The sequence below is a fragment of the Convolutriloba macropyga genome, chromosome 9, assembly GCF_964194025.1.
Source record: "Convolutriloba macropyga chromosome 9, txConMacr16.3, whole genome shotgun sequence".
In the NCBI taxonomy this organism is placed as follows: domain Eukaryota; kingdom Metazoa; phylum Xenacoelomorpha; order Acoela; family Convolutidae; genus Convolutriloba; species Convolutriloba macropyga.
The window spans coordinates 63594845-63609399 of NC_134476.1; the positions used below are offsets into that span (position 1 = coordinate 63594845).

General features: G+C 38.6%; 7 non-coding genes across 7 annotated transcripts; all 7 read left to right on the forward strand.

The window, feature by feature from the left end:
• The first annotated feature begins 627 nt into the window (after window positions 1-627).
• Window positions 628-746, forward strand: LOC142346577 (5S ribosomal RNA). The gene has a single exon (XR_012759629.1). It is a non-coding gene; the product is annotated as a 5S ribosomal RNA (ribosomal RNA).
• Window positions 747-2071: 1325 nt separating this feature from the next.
• Window positions 2072-2190, forward strand: LOC142347055 (5S ribosomal RNA). The gene has a single exon (XR_012760081.1). It is a non-coding gene; the product is annotated as a 5S ribosomal RNA (ribosomal RNA).
• Window positions 2191-8294: 6104 nt separating this feature from the next.
• Window positions 8295-8413, forward strand: LOC142347142 (5S ribosomal RNA). The gene has a single exon (XR_012760162.1). It is a non-coding gene; the product is annotated as a 5S ribosomal RNA (ribosomal RNA).
• Window positions 8414-10497: 2084 nt separating this feature from the next.
• Window positions 10498-10616, forward strand: LOC142346578 (5S ribosomal RNA). Its single transcript, XR_012759630.1, has one exon. It is a non-coding gene; the product is annotated as a 5S ribosomal RNA (ribosomal RNA).
• A 1138-nt stretch (window positions 10617-11754) lies between these two features.
• LOC142346579 (5S ribosomal RNA) lies at window positions 11755-11873 on the forward strand. Its single transcript, XR_012759631.1, has one exon. It is a non-coding gene; the product is annotated as a 5S ribosomal RNA (ribosomal RNA).
• A 1137-nt stretch (window positions 11874-13010) lies between these two features.
• On the forward strand, window positions 13011-13129 carry LOC142346580 (5S ribosomal RNA). The gene has a single exon (XR_012759632.1). It is a non-coding gene; the product is annotated as a 5S ribosomal RNA (ribosomal RNA).
• Window positions 13130-14267: 1138 nt separating this feature from the next.
• LOC142346581 (5S ribosomal RNA) lies at window positions 14268-14386 on the forward strand. Its single transcript, XR_012759633.1, has one exon. It is a non-coding gene; the product is annotated as a 5S ribosomal RNA (ribosomal RNA).
• The last annotated feature ends 169 nt before the right edge of the window (window positions 14387-14555 follow it).

Consider the following 14555-nt stretch of genomic DNA (forward strand, 5'->3'; position numbering starts at 1 on the left):
TCAGCAATAACCATTGCTCCAAACACACCCCATATACTTGTAAAGGCCATTCTAATAGTTCCCCTGCTTGCGTTTACTGTATATTTGGTATTTGGAACTGTCTCGGAAACATCAATACTAATTGTAAATTTTCCCTTTATTAAACTAACTTTTTTTAGTGCAAATCGCTGAGTTCCATTCTTTAGGCTGCACTCCGCTAACGCAGAGTGCATTCAAATAAAACTTATCAAATAGAGTTGATACTTACCTATTTAATAAGTGTATCACAACAATTAGGCTAAAAGCAATTGAGCTATGATTTTCCCAAGTACCGGCCTAAACACACTGAAGTCATGCCTCCGGTTCAATGTCCGGTTGAACAGGTTCCTCGGACCCAATTCATCTCTCCCTTGTTTTGGGGCCGTTCCACTGTATTGTGGAAGGTTGGAAGCAAAAAGTTTGTGCGTTGGTCATAATACACTGTATGGCTACGAATTGCATAAATTATAACACAAACGTGGCTAAAATTGCATGTATTAAGTGACTATTTTGCAAACCGCAAGGCGGCGAGTTAAAGTGATCCTGTATATGAATATAAGACTACAATACAATACTGTTGTATATAAATTCGCTCCCACTTACGCAAATGCCTACGACCATACCATGTTGAATGCACCGGTTCTCGTCCGATCACCGAAGTTAAGCAACATTGGGCCTGGTTAGTACTTGGATGGGTGACCGCTTGGGAACACCAGGTGTTGTAGGCTTTTTCTCTCGAGTATTCAAACCTCATAGAATACTTTTATTCGATATTTACGCATTTTAGAGCCTCAAAAAGCCTCGGTGATCGAAAAAGTTAAGCCTCATCGAGCGCGGATACTTTTTTGGAAATTGGTAAAAACTTGTCCAAAATGGTTCGCTGTGCCAGATTTTTTTTATTTTGTCCCCAACTATGGCTCAAGTGGAGCATGCCCACAAAAAATGAGCCAATTCGGACTAAAATTGACGATTTGGTGGCCAAAACAATGTTCGGTGATCGAAAAAGTTAAGCCTCATCGAGCGCCGATACTTTTTTGGAAATTGGTAAAAACTTGTCCAAAATGGTTCGCTGTGCCAGATTTTTTTATTTTATCCCCAACTATGGCTCAAGTGGAGCATGCCCACATAAAATGAGCCATTTCGGACTAAAATTGACGATTTGGTGGCCAAAACTAAGTTCGGTGATCGAAAAAGTTAAGCCTCATCGAGCGCGGATACTTTTTTGGAAATTGGTAAAAACTTGTCCAAAATGGTTCGCTGTGCCAGATTTTTTTATTTTATCCCCAACTATGGCTCAAGTGGAGCATGCCCACATAAAATGAGCCATTTCGGACTAAAATTGACGATTTGGTGGCCAAAACTAAGTTCGGTGATCGAAAAAGTTAAGCCTCATCGAGCGCGGATACTTTTTGTAAATGACAATTTCAGCAATAACCATTGCTCCAAACACACCCCATATACTTGTAAAGGCCATTCTAATAGTTCCCCTGCTTGCGTTTACTGTATATTTGGTATTTGGAACTGTCTCGGAAACATCAATACTAATTGTAAAATTTCCCTTTATTAAACTAACTTTTAAGTTAGTGCAAATCGCTGAGTTCCATTCTTTAGGCTGCACTCCGCTAACGCAGAGTGCATTCAAATGAAACTTATCAAATAGAGTTGATACTTACCTATTTATTAAGTTTATCACAACAATTAGGCTAAAAGCAATTGAGCTATGATTTTCCCAAGTACCGGCCTAAACCCACTGAAGTCATGCCTCCGGTTCAATGTCCGGTTGAACAGGTTCCTCGGACCCAATTCATCTCTCCCTTGTTTTGGGAGCGTTCCACTGTGTTGTGGAAGATTGGAAGCAAAAAGTTTGTGCGTTGGTCATAATACACTGTATGGCTACGAATTGCATAAATTATAACACAAACGTGGCTAAAATTGCATGTATTAAGTGACTATTTTGCAAACCGCAAGGCGGCGAGTTAAAGTAATCCTGTATATGAATATAGGACTACAATACAATACTGTTGTATATAAATTCGCTCCCACTTACGCAAATGCCTACGACCATACCATGTTGAATGCACCGGTTCTCGTCCGATCACCGAAGTTAAGCAACATTGGGCCTGCTTAGTACTTGGATGGGTGACCGCTTGGGAACACCAGGTGTTGTAGGCTTTTTCTTTTGAGTATTCAAACCTCATAGAATACTTTTATTCGATATTTACGCATTTTAGAGCCTCAAAAAGCCTCGGTGATCGAAAAAGTTAAGCCTCATCGAGCGCGGATACTTTTTTGGAAATTGGTAAAAACTTGTCCAAAATGGTTCGCTGTGCCAGATTTTTTTTATTTTATCCCCAACTATGGCTCAAGTGGAGCATGCCCACAAAAAATGAGCCAATTCGGACTAAAATTGACGATTTGGTGGCCAAAACAAAGTTCGGTGATCGAAAAAGTTAAGCCTCATCGAGCGCGGATACTTTTTTTGGAAATTGGTGAAAACTTGTCCAAAATGGTTCGCTGTGCCAGATTTTTTTTATTTTATCCCCAACTATGGCTCAAGTGGAGCATGCCCACATAAAATGAGCCATTTCGGACTAAAATTGACGATTTGGTGGCCAAAACTAAATTCGGTGATCGAAAAAGTTAAGCCTCATCGAGCGCGGATACTTTTTGTAAATGACAATTTCAGCAATAACCATTGCTCCAAACACACCCCATATACTTGTAAAGGCCATTCTAATAGTTCCCCTGCTTGCGTTTACTGTATATTTGGTATTTGGAACTGTCTCGGAAACATCAATACTAATTGTAAAATTTCCCTTTATTAAACTAACTTTTTTTTGTAGTGCATATCGCTCAGTTCCGTTCTTTAGGCTGCACTCCGCTAACGCAGAGCGCATTCAAATAAAACTTATCAAATAGAGTTGATACTTACCTATTTAATATGTTTATCACAACAATTAGGCTTTTAAATAATAAATTCAGATGCTATTATTTACAGTTGTTATTTACAATGATGTTGAAATAATTCAGCAGGTTTCATTGATGAATCGTTACAGTTGGTATTTACAAGGAAAATTTATCAGATTTCATTGTTAAAGCTTTACAAATTAAGTACAAAATTCAAATAGTTTTTTGTTTGTTCAGGGGTTTCTTGCCAGGATCCATTTAGAACACTTGCCGTAAATCTAAGAGTTTCAACTTTCATATTTACAAAGACGTCGCGCCAACTACTCAGCCTTAGGGTACTTCTCGCTCCAGATAATTGTTCGCATTTGAGAACTAAATGTTCCGATGTTTCAAACTCTTTTTCGCAATAGCTGCAAATTGGTGACTCTGAAAAATTTTTCATCCATCTAATCTGTTTGTCAACAAGACAATTGAAGGCAAGGCGATATAAAAGATTTTGTTGTTGTGGCAAAAGTTTGTAAAATTTCCAGATATTTTTGCTAAAGAGAGTTAATTCTTTCGTTGAACAATTGTACTTTATGACGGATTTGTTTAAGCGGTCCTCGATAAAACTTGTTGGAAAAACTTGAGCAATGATATAACAGTAAATCTCACTTGTTCTTAAGGCTTTGTCAAGTCTCAGGGAAGTTTCGATGTTGTTCTTAAACAGAAGGATACTGTTGTCAGTTTGAGAGACTTTGAGCTTTAAAGATTTTAACAAAATTGTTAAGTCATTTGGAAAGGAAACATCGTTCTCGTTTGATGAGTTAATTTCGTCTATCAGTTTTGCTGAGATTATTTTTGATGTAATATGTGGAAGAGAGATACCGCCCACAGCAACAGATTGGTAAAGAACTTCACTTCTAATTTCCATTTTGTCACCAGTTTTTAGTAGATTGTTGATGTGTTTTTGAACATTCGTCAGAATATTTACTGTTGTGTCCGTGTGTCTTGAATAATACAGGAACTTTGGAAGGATAAAAGTTTCAATGATTTGTCTCTTGGCTTTTAAAGTTTTCGATCGAGAAATGAAGCGCATGTAAATGGCAATTTGTGTTTTGATGAGATCAAGTAAGTTTGTTGATGATTTATCAGCAAAGAATTTAATGCCCAGGATTTTTGTTACACGTACAGTTTTATAGAAAGCTATGTCTCTCGTTGACAGGATCTCACTCTTTTTGACGTTGATTTCTAGTTGAGTGCAATCGCAAAAATCGTTGACAGTGTCAAATAGTCCTTCAATCGATGATATGCGTATTGAGCAAGTAATGTCGTCTGCATAAGCCACTGTTTTTGAGCTGGTGAATCCTTTAATATGTGGTGAGTTGTCTATACAGCAAAGCAAGGGCTCAACAGCAAGTATGAAAAGTAAAGCTGAAAGGGGACAACCTTGCCTAACTCCGCGTTGTAGTACAATTGTCTTGGAAAGGTAGCCATTGATTTCAATAATTGCTTTCGTTTCATTGTAAACTGTTCTGATGGCAGATTTTGTGTATTGGTCAATGCCAATTTTATCGAGAAGGGCGATGATGTAATCTCTGTCTACTTTATCAAAAGCTTTTGAAAAATCCAGATTCACAAGGCATTTGCTGTTATTTAGTTGCTTATGGGCTTTTCGAACTTTATTTAATGCTATATGGATTTGTCTTTTGCTCAAGTATGCATGCTGATGTTGGCCTATTATGTCTTCAAGATCTATTATGATTCTGGCAGATAGAATGTGTGATAGAATTTTGAGGTCAGTGTTCAGCAAGCTTATAGGTCTAAATTCATCAACAGTTCTCGGATTATCAGTTTTAGGCAGAAGTTTTAAGATTGCAATATTTTGGCTTTCAGGGACTTTTTCAGTTCGAACAATATTGTTGAAAACGCTTTGTAGCAATGGGGCCATTTCTCTCTTAAAAATCTTGTAAAAGTTTGAGGTAATTCCATCCGAACCCGGTGAGCTCTTTGCATTGAGTTTGTGAATTGCTTTCAATACTTCATCTATGGTGATTTCATTTACATCATTTGTTGCTTCGTTTTTGCGCTCGTTCAAATGGTCAAGAAAAATCTCAAAAGAGCCTTTTTTCTTGCTTTTGTAAAGCTGTGAAAAGTGGTTTTCAAAGACTTTGATGATTTCTTCCTGATTTGTTGTAACACTTGCACCAACCCTAAGTGAAGTAATATTGTTCGTGTTGTTTTTTTGCTTTGCCCAAGTTTTCAAGTCTTTCGCGTTTCCAAGTTCGCATGATTGGGTCAATTTCTTGAAGTGGATGAACTGATCTTTTTGTTTGTTGTTGTCATACGTATTTATTTTTGAGACTGTATCATTATATCGTTTTAAAATTTTTTCATTGGAGTCATGATTTTGTATTTGTTCTCTCAGCCTTTTCTCTTCGGCCAGGATGTTTTTCATTTGCGAGCTTAAGATTTTTGATTTATTAATAGCTAAGGCTTGGCAGACATCACGTATGTGGCACTTCAGCTCTTCATAACTTTCATGTGTCAAACAGTTCGTTCCAAATGCTTCTATTTCTGTTTTGATGTACTCTTTGTTTGGAAACAAAATAGCATCGTTCATTTTCCAAAAGCTTTGGCCTCGTTCTTTTTCTTCGCTTTTGTTGCTTAGTTCTAACAGCATGTGATCTGAGAAATTGCTCCGATGTACTTTCATTTCGCTGTACTGGGTTTGGTTTGTAAAAAAATAGTCTATTCGTGAAAAAGACGATGTTCTTTTGTCATAGTGTGTGAAATCAAGTACGTCCAGTTCTACCGCTGCATCAAATAGTAGAGCATGCTCTGTAACCGTTTGGAGCTTTACAAATCGCTTAACTCTATCGTCTACGCTTCGAAGAGCAGTTGATGTGTTTCGCGAATCATGACTGAAAGCATTAAAATCCCCTGCTAAAACAATAGATCGTTCCGTGTTGAGTTTCGAGAGATTTGAGCTTAATTGCTCAACTTTTCACAATAGAAGCTTGTATTCAGATATACATTGAATACAGTTAGATTGAGTTCCGTAAAATTAATTCCAGAGTGATCTCGTGATTGCAGTATTTGATTATCAGTTTTTAGTTCTTCACTCCAAACTGAAACTAAACCTCCACTGCAGTTTATTGCAGGCACTAGATGATAGCGTAATTTGTATTGCTCAAGAACTGTTTCGTGTGAACGAGATAGAGCTGAAATTTTCGATTCTTGGATACACAAGATGAATAAAGTTCCGCTAGCTAAATTGTAGCATTTTTCGATTATTGCGAAGAATTTTTTCGGGCTCTTAAGGCCACATGAATTCAAACAGAAAACTTTGTGCTCAATCATTTTTGTTTTGTTCGAACTGATTTTTCTTCTTAATCCACTGATCGTTCAAGAAGTGTTTTGCGATTTGCGCGTTTTGTTGTTTTTGTGTTTCACTAAGTGGCCTTTTGGCGCCTGGTCTGTACTGTTTGAGAACAGCACTATTATCAAGCTCTAAAGATTGAAACTTCTCTGTATTAAGATAGGCGGAATCATTACATTCAGCGTTTTGTATGTTGGTTGAGGTTTTGTCAGCGTTTTCTGTTTCTTGTTCTATGACTGTAGCATTTTCTGTTGTGCCACTACAAATTTCTTCTGTATAAGTTTCTTCCACTTCCTCTTCATCTATGGTCAAGTTGCAAGAGGAGGTGTCACTGATTGTTTCAGTTTCGGGAGCTTTATGAAAATTTGTTGGTTTCTGCTTTTCAGCACGATTATTCTTTGTTTCTTTGTTTATGTTTTGCACATTTTTGATTCTTTGTAGCTGGTTTTGCCATAAGTAGCACCAATCTTTATGGTGTCCCCGATACTGTAGTTTGCTTTCTTCACAGTAACTGCAGTTATGTAATGAGGGAGCATGGAACTTGATCTCTAAGCTGTTCCATTCTTTGAATTCTGCGATCCGATTTTCATATGACCAAGTTTTTAATCTTTCCTCTTCAGTTGCGTTTTTCACTGTCACACTCAGTGTTGCATAACCATTGAAGATGAGATCGCCTCCTATGTTGTCTTTCATCCGAATAATTGAGGGGCTATGTTCTATTCCCTCTGGAAGATCTATTAGTTTCAGGGCTTCAGTGTCTGTGCAAACATAAGGGAGATTACTGAATTTGATATTGTATCTTCTAGGATAGAATGATTTTTCTGTGTTGAGGAAATGTTTGCCCATAGGAAAAACGGTTTTGCCTAGTAAATTTAGGCCTCTGGATCTAATCGAATGGTATTGCTTTTTGACAGTTGGTGGTGAAACAACAGTCAGCGAATGAAGTCTTTTGTCTCTTATGTATGCGAATGTTTTGCTGATTGTTATTTGATTTCGTGCTTCTTGCGGGAATTCGTGCAGAATTGATTTAGCACACTGAAGATAGGCGTTGTTCAAAGAATCTGTGTTTGAAATAATTGATTTCGTAAAAGGAGGAATAATTTGCATGATCTGGAATTCGCTTGAGTTGGTTTCTTTCGACAAGCCTTTTTGAGTGATTGAAGAATACATATTTTGGTTTTCGCTGGGAGTAGGCGTAATCAACGAGGGGATAGTGTTCTCCCCCATAGGGGAAAACTTAATTGTTTGAAGGCGAAGACTTATGAAAAGTAGATTGTGACAAACGAAAGGTTTCTCAAATAAAAATTAGTGTTTTGGAAAACTCAGAAGTTAACTTAATAAGAACTCTAAGCGCTCTACAGTAAAGGAGAGAGCAACTTAAAAAGAGGAACTTAAAAAGCTAAAGCTAAGGAGCAAAGGGACTTAAAAGAAATTTTGAAGAGTAAAATTAGGAGAAAAAGGTAAAAGAAAAAGCCAGGATTTTAAATCTTAGTGAAAAGGCAGCTTTTAGTGAAAAATCTCTTTTTATAAAAGACTCACTCCCAAAGGACTTTCCTGCACAAAGTGGAGTACTTGCTTGTGGCTTTCCTATCACACTTTGAGGTACTGATCCGAAAGTGACATTAATAGCGGTTTAATCATCATGGACAACAATTAGGCTAAAAGCAATTGAGCTATGATTTTCCCAAGTACCCGCCTAAACCCACTGAAGTCATGCCTCCGGTTCAATGTCCGGTTGAACAGGTTCCTCGGACCCAATTCATCTCTCCCTTGTTTTGGGGCCGTTCCACTGTATTGTGGAAGGTTCGAAGCAAAAAGTTTGTGCGTTGGTCATAATACACTGTATGGCTACGAATTGCATAAATTATAACACAAACGTGGCTAAAATTGCATGTATTAAGTGACTATTTTGCAAACCGCAAGGCGGCGAGTTAAAGTGATCCTGTATATGAATATAAGACTACAATACAATACTGTTGTATATAAATTCGCTCCCACTTACGCAAATGCCTACGACCATACCATGTTGAATGCACCGGTTCTCGTCCGATCACCGAAGTTAAGCAACATTGGGCCTGGTTAGTACTTGAATGGGTGACCGCTTGGGAACACCAGGTGTTGCAGGCTTTTTCTTTTGAGTATTCAAACCTCATAGAATACTTTTATTCAATATTTACGCATTTTAGAGCCTCAAAAAGCCTCGGTGATCGAAAAAGTTAAGCCTCATCGAGCGCGGATACTTTTTTGGAAATTGGTAAAAACTTGTCCAAAATGGTTCGCTGTGCCAAATTTTTTTTATTTTATCCCCAACTATGGCTCAAGTGGAGCATGCCCACAAAAAATGAGCCAATTCGGACTAAAATTGACCATTTGGTGGCCAAAACAAAGTTCGGTGATGGAAAAAGTTAAGCCTCATCGAGCGCGGATACTTTTTTGGAAATTGGTAAAAACTTGTCCAAAATGGTTCGCTGTGCCAGATTTTTTTTATTTTATCCCCAACAATGGCTCAAGTGGAGCATGCCCACAAAAAATGAGCCAATTTGGACTAAAATTGACGATTTGGTGGCCAAAACAAGGTTCGGTGATCGAAAAAGTTAGGCCTCATCGAGCGCGGATACTTTTTTGGAAATTGGTGAAAACTTGTCCAAAATTGTTCGCTGTGCCAGATTTTTTTATTTTATCCCCAACTATGGCTCAAGTGGAGCATGCCCACATAAAATGAGCCATTTCGGACTAAAATTGACGATTTGGTGGCCAAAACTAAGTTCGGTGATCGAAAAAGTTAAGCCTCATCGAGCGCGGATACTTTTTTGGAAATTGGTAAAAACTTGTCCAAAATGGTTCGCTGTGCCAGATTTTTTTTCATTTTATCCCCAACAATGGCTCAAGTGGAGCATGCCCACAAAAAATGAGCCAATTTGGACTAAAATTGACGATTTGGTGGCCAAAACAACGTTCGGTGATCGAAAAAGTTAGGCCTCATCGAGCGCGGATACTTTTTTGGAAATTGGTGAAAACTTGTCCAAAATTGTTCGCTGTGCCAGATTTTTTTATTTTATCCCCAACTATGGCTCAAGTGGAGCATGCCCACATAAAATGAGCCATTTCGGACTAAAATTGACGATTTGGTGGCCAAAACAAAGTTCGGTGATGGAAAAAGTTAAGCCTCATCGAGCGCGGATACTTTTTTGGAAATTGCTAAAAACTTGTCCAAAATGGTTCGCTGTGCCAGATTTTTTTTTTATTTTATCCCCAACAATGGCTCAAGTGGAGCATGCCCACAAAAAATGAGCCAATTTGGACTAAAATTGACGATTTGGTGGCCAAAACAAGGTTCGGTGATCGAAAAAGTTAGGCCTCATCGAGCGCGGATACTTTTTTGGAAATTGGTGAAAACTTGTCCAAAATTGTTCGCTGTGCCAGATTTTTTTATTTTATCCCACACTATGGCTCAAGTGGAGCATGCCCACATAAAATGAGCCATTTCGGACTAAAATTGACGATTTGGTGGCCAAAACTAAGTTCGGTGATCGAAAAAGTTAAGCTTCATCGAGCGCGGATACTTTTTGTAAATGACAATTTCGGGCAATAACCATTGCTCCAAACACACCCCATATACTTGTAAAGGCCATTCTAATAGTTCCCCTGCTTGCATTTACTGTATATTTGGTATTTGGAACTGTCTCGGAAACATCAATACTAATTGTAAAATTTCCCTTTATTAAACTAACTTTTAAGTTAGTGCAAATCGCTCAGTTCCATTCTTTAGGCTGCACTCCGCTAACGCAGAGTGCATTCAAATAAAACTTATCAAATAGAGTTGATACTTACCTATTTAATAAGTTTATCACAACAATTAGGCTAAAAGCAATTGAGCTATAATTTTCCCAAGTACCGGCCTAAACCCACTGAAGTCATGCCTCCGGTTCAATGTCCTGTTGAACAGGTTCCTCGGACCCAATTCATCTCTCCCTTGTTTTGGGGCCGTTCCACTGTATTGTGGAAGGTTGGAAGCAAAAAGTTTGTGCGTTGGTCATGATACACTGTATGGCTACGAATTGCATAAATTATAACACAAACGTGGCTAAAATTGCATGTATTAAGTGACTATTTTGCAAACCGCAAGGCGGCGAGTTAAAGTGATCCTGTATATGAATATAAGACTACAATACAATACTTTTGTATATAAATTCGCTCCCACTTACGCAAATGCCTACGACCATACCATGTTGAATGCACCGGTTCTCGTCCGATCACCGAAGTTAAGCAACATTGGGCCTGGTTAGTACTTGGATGGGTGACCGCTTGGGAACACCAGGTGTTGTAGGCTTTTTCTTTTGAGTATTCAAACCTCAAAGAATACTTTTATTCGATATTTACGCATTTTAGAGCCTCAAAAAGCCTCGGTGATCGAAAAAGTTAAGCCTCATCGAGCGCGGATACTTTTTTGGAAATTGGTAAAAACTTGTCCAAAATGGTTCGCTGTGCCAGTTTTTTTTTTATTTTATCCCCAACAATGGCTCAAGTGGAGCATGCCCACAAAAAATGAGCCAATTCGGACTAAAATTGACGATTTGGTGGCCAAAACAAAGTTCGGTGATCGAAAAAGTTAAGCCTCATCGAGCGCGGATACTTTTTTGGAAATTGGTGAAAACTTGTCCAAAATGGTTCGCTGTGCCAGATTTTTTTATTTTATCCCCAATAACGGCTCAAGTGGAGCATGCCCACATAAAATGAGCCATTTCGGACTAAAATTGACGATTTGGTGGCCAAAACTAAGTTCGATGATCGAAAAAGTTAAGCTTCATCGAGCGCGGATACTTTTTGTAAATGACAATTTCAGCAATAACCATTGCTCCAAACACACCCCATATACTTGTAAAGGCCATTCTAATAGTTCCCCTGCTTGCGTTTACCGTATATTTGGTATTTGGAACTGTCTCGGAAACATCAATACTAATTGTAAAATTTCCCTTTATTAAACTAACTTTTAAGTTAGTGCAAATCGCTCAGTTCCATTCTTTAGGCTGCACTCCGCTAACGCAGAGTGCATTCAAATAAAACTTATCAAATAGAGTTGATACTTACCTATTTAATAAGTTTATCACAACAATTAGGCTAATAGCAATTGAGCTATGATTTTCCCAAGTACCGGCCTAAACCCACTGAAGTCATGCCTCCGGTTCAATGTCCGGTTGAACAGGTTCCTCGGACCCAATTCATCTCTCCCTTGTTTTGGGGCCGTTCCACTGTATTGTGGAAGGTTGGAAGCAAAAAGTTTGTGCGTTGGTCATAATACACTGTATGGCTACGAATTGCATAAATTATAACACAAACGTGGCTAAAATTGCATGTATTAGGTGACTATTTTGCAAACCGCAAGGCGGCGAGTTAAAGTGATCCTGTATATGAATATAAGACTACAATACAATACTGTTGTATATAAATTCGCTCCCACTTACGCAAATGCCTACGACCATACCATGTTGAATGCACCGGTTCTCGTCCGATCACCGAAGTTAAGCAACATTGGGCCTGGTTAGTACTTGGATGGGTGACCGCTTGGGAACACCAGGTGTTGTAGGCTTTTTCTTTTGAGTATTCAAACCTCATAGAATACTTTTATTCGATATTTACGCATTTTAGAGCCTCAAAAAGCCTCGGTGATCGAAAAAGTTAAGCCTCATCGAGCGCGGATACTTTTTTGGAAATTGGTAAAAACTTGTCCAAAATGGTTCGCTGTGCCAGTTTTTTTTTATTTTATCCCCAACAATGGCTCAAGTGGAGCATGCCCACAAAAAATGAGCCAATTCGGACTAAAATTGACGATTTGGTGGCCAAAACAAAGTTCGGTGATCGAAAAAGTTAAGCCTCATCGAGCGCGGATACTTTTTTGGAAATTGGTGAAAACTTGTCCAAAATGGTTCGCTGTGCCAGATTTTTTTATTTTATCCCCAACTATGGCTCAAGTGGAGCATGCCCACATAAAATGAGCCATTTCGGACTAAAATTGACGATTTGGTGGCCAAAACTAAGTTCGGTGATCGAAAAAGTTAAGCTTCATCGAGCGCGGATACTTTTTGTAAATGACAATTTCGGGCAATAACCATTGCTCCAAACACACCCCATATACTTGTAAAGGCCATTCTAATAGTTCCCCTGCTTGCGTTTACCGTATATTTGGTATTTGGAACTGTCTCGGAAACATCAATACTAATTGTAAAATTTCCCTTTATTAAACTAACTTTTTTTTAGTGCAAATCGCTCAGTTCCGTTCTTTAGGCTGCACTCCGCTAACGCAGAGCGCATTCAAATAAAACTTATCAAATAGAGTTGATACTTACCTATTTAATAAGTTTATCACAACAATTAGGCTAAAAGCAATTGAGCTATGATTTTCCCAAGTACCGGCCTAAACCCACTGAAGTCATGCCTCCGGTTCAATGTCCGGTTGAACAGGTTCCTCGGACCCAATTCATCTCTCCCTTGTTTTGGGGCCGTTCCACTGTATTGTGGAAGGTTGGAAGCAAAAAGTTTGTGCGTTGGTCATAATACACTGTATGGCTACGAATTGCATAAATTATAACACAAACGTGGCTAAAATTGCATGTATTAGGTGACTATTTTGCAAACCGCAAGGCGGCGAGTTAAAGTGATCCTGTATATGAATATAAGACTACAATACAATACTGTTGTATATAAATTCGCTCCCACTTACGCAAATGCCTACGACCATACCATGTTGAATGCACCGGTTCTCGTCCGATCACCGAAGTTAAGCAACATTGGGCCTGGTTAGTACTTGGATGGGTGACCGCTTGGGAACACCAGGTGTTGTAGGCTTTTTCTTTTGAGTATTCAAACCTCATAGAATACTTTTATTCGATATTTACGCATTTTAGAGCCTCAAAAAGCCTCGGTGATCGAAAAAGTTAAGCCTCATCGAGCGCGGATACTTTTTTGGAAATTGGTAAAAACTTGTCCAAAATGGTTCGCTGTGCCAGTTTTTTTTTTATTTTATCCCCAACAATGGCTCAAGTGGAGCATGCCCACAAAAAATGAGCCAATTCGGACTAAAATTGACGATTTGGTGGCCAAAACAAAGTTCGGTGATCGAAAAAGTTAAGCCTCATCGAGCGCGGATACTTTTTTGGAAATTGGTGAAAACTTGTCCAAAATGGTTCGCTGTGCCAGATTTTTTTATTTTATCCCCAACTATGGCTCAAGTGGAGCATGCCCACATAAAATGAGCCATTTCGGACTAAAATTGACGATTTGGTGGCCAAAACTAAGTTCGATGATCGAAAGAGTTAAGCTTCATCGAGCGCGGATACTTTTTGTAAATGACAATTTCAGCAATAACCATTGCTCTAAACACACCCCATATACTTGTAAAGGCCATTCTAATAGTTCCCCTGCTTGCGTTTACTGTATATTTGGTATTTGGAACTGTCTCGGAAACATCAATACTAATTGTAAAATTTCCCTTTATTAAACTAACTTTTAAGTTAGTGCAAATCGCTCAGTTCCATTCTTTAGGCTGCACTCCGCTAACGCAGAGTGCGTTCAAATAAAACTTATCAATTAGAGTTGATACTTACCTATTTAATAAGTTTATCACAACAATTAGGCTAAAAGCAATTGAGCTATGATTTTCCCAAGTACCGGCCTAAACCCACTGAAGTCATGCCTCCGGTTCAATGTCCGGTTGAACAGGTTCCTCGGACCCAATTCATCTCTCCCTTGTTTTGGGGCCGTTCCACTGTATTGTGGAAGGTTGGAAGCAAAAAGTTTGTGCGTTGGTCATAATACACTGTATGGCTACGAATTGCATAAATTATAACACAAACGTGGCTAAAATTGCATGTATTAAGTGACTATTTTGCAAACCGCAAGGCGGCGAGTTAAAGTGATCCTGTATATGAATATAAGACTACAATACAATACTGTTGTATATAAATTCGCTCCCACTTACGCAAATGCCTACGACCATACCATGTTGAATGCACCGGTTCTCGTCCGATCACCGAAGTTAAGCAACATTGGGCCTGGTTAGTACTTGGATGGGTGACCGCTTGGGAACACCAGGTGTTGTAGGCTTTTTCTTTTGAGTATTCAAACCTCATAGAATACTTTTGTTCGATATTTACGCATTTTAGAGCCTCAAAAAGCCTCGGTGATCGAAAAAGTTAAGCCTCATCGAGCGCGGATACTTTTTTGGAAATTGGTAAAAACTTGTCCAAAATGGTTCGCTGTGCCAGATTTTTTT